The following is a 1,967-nucleotide window of genomic DNA, read 5'->3' on the forward strand; positions in this document are numbered from 1 at the left end:
CAAGCCCCAATCCCTAGCACGAAGGAGGTTCAGCGGGTTACCCCGACCTTTCGGCCTAGGAAGACACGCTGATTCCTTCAGTGTAGCGCGCGTGCGGCCCAGAACATCTAAGGGCATCACAGACCTGTTATTGCTCAATCTCGTGCGGCTAGAAGCCGCCTGTCCCTCTAAGAAGAAAAGTAATCGCTGACAGCACGAAGGATGTCACGCGACTAGTTAGCAGGCTAGAGTCTCGTTCGTTATCGGAATTAACCAGACAAATCGCTCCACCAACTAAGAACGGCCATGCACCACCACCCACCGAATCAAGAAAGAGCTATCAATCTGTCAATCCTTCCGGTGTCCGGGCCTGGTGAGGTTTCCCGTGTTGAGTCAAATTAAGCCGCAGGCTCCACTCCTGGTGGTGCCCTTCCGTCAATTCCTTTAAGTTTCAGCTTTGCAACCATACTTCCCCCGGAACCCAAAAGCTTTGGTTTCCCGGAGGCTGCCCGCCGAGTCATCGGAGGAACTGCGGCGGATCGCTGGCTGGCATCGTTTATGGTTAGAACTAGGGCGGTATCTGATCGCCTTCGAACCTCTAACTTTCGTTCTTGATTAATGAAAACATACTTGGCAAATGCTTTCGCTTCTGTTCGTCTTGCGACGATCCAAGAATTTCACCTCTAACGTCGCAATACGAATGCCCCCGCCTGTCCCTATTAATCATTACCTCGGGTTCCGAAAACCAACAAAATAGAACCGAGGTCCTATTCCATTATTCCATGCACACAGTATTCAGGCGGGCTTGCCTGCTTTAAGCACTCTAATTTGTTCAAAGTAAACGTGCCGGCCCACCGAGACACTCAATAAAGAGCACCCTGGTAGGATTTCAACGGGGTCCGCCTCGGGACGCACGAGCACGCACGAGGCGGTCGCACGCCTTCGGCTCGCCCCACCGGCAGGACGTCCCACGATACATGCCAGTTAAACACCGACGGGCGGTGAACCAACAGCGTGGGACACAAATCCAACTACGAGCTTTTTAACCGCAACAACTTTAATATACGCTATTGGAGCTGGAATTACCGCGGCTGCTGGCACCAGACTTGCCCTCCAATAGATACTCGTTAAAGGATTTAAAGTGTACTCATTCCGATTACGGGGCCTCGGATGAGTCCCGTATCGTTATTTTTCGTCACTACCTCCCCGTGCCGGGAGTGGGTAATTTGCGCGCCTGCTGCCTTCCTTGGATGTGGTAGCCGTTTCTCAGGCTCCCTCTCCGGAATCGAACCCTGATTCCCCGTTACCCGTTACAACCATGGTAGGCGCAGAACCTACCATCGACAGTTGATAAGGCAGACATTTGAAAGATGCGTCGCCGGTACGAGGACCGTGCCGATCAGCCCTAAGTTATTCAGAGTCACCAAGGCAAACGGACCGGACGAGCCGACCGATTGGTTTTGATCTAATAAAAGCGTCCCTTCCATCTCTGGTCGGGACTCTGTTTGCATGTATTAGCTCTAGAATTACCACAGTTATCCAAGTAACGTGGGTACGATCTAAGGAACCATAACTGATTTAATGAGCCATTCGCGGTTTCACCTTAATGCGGCTTGTACTGAGACATGCATGGCTTAATCTTTGAGACAAGCATATGACTACTGGCAGGATCAACCAGGGAGCTGCGTCAACTAGAGCTGAGCAGCCGGCCGCCCGGGAGTGTGTCCCGGGGGCCCGCGCGAACACGCAAGCGTCCGCTCAATTATTCTGCAAACAGGAGGAGGCTGAGCTCCCCTGCACAACACACCTCGAAACCCTCTCAGGTCCCGGCGGCGCGCAGCGCCGTCCTAAGTACTTGGTCGGGTTCGAGAGAGGCGCAATCGCCCGGAGTTAGGCGAGTAGACGCTTTAGGTGCGACCACCCGTGCTCCCAACTGAGCTTGCCGCTGCCGACAGAGGCCCGGGAGCGTGCTGTCGTGGCATTGCCGG

The 1,967-nt window shown here is 53.9% G+C and overlaps 1 non-coding gene across 1 annotated transcript in view; it reads right to left on the reverse strand.

Annotated features, from left to right (window-relative positions):
- LOC126453850 (small subunit ribosomal RNA) overlaps positions 1-1,660 on the reverse strand; it is a 1,910-nt gene extending 250 nt beyond the window's left edge. The window contains exon 1 of the ribosomal RNA XR_007585118.1: positions 1-1,660. This exon is cut by the window's left edge and continues 250 nt beyond it. This is a non-coding gene — a ribosomal RNA (small subunit ribosomal RNA).
- Between the last annotated feature and the right edge of the window lie 307 nt (positions 1,661-1,967).

Source organism: Schistocerca serialis, unplaced genomic scaffold (assembly GCF_023864345.2).
Source record: "Schistocerca serialis cubense isolate TAMUIC-IGC-003099 unplaced genomic scaffold, iqSchSeri2.2 HiC_scaffold_968, whole genome shotgun sequence".
Taxonomy (NCBI): domain Eukaryota; kingdom Metazoa; phylum Arthropoda; class Insecta; order Orthoptera; family Acrididae; genus Schistocerca; species Schistocerca serialis.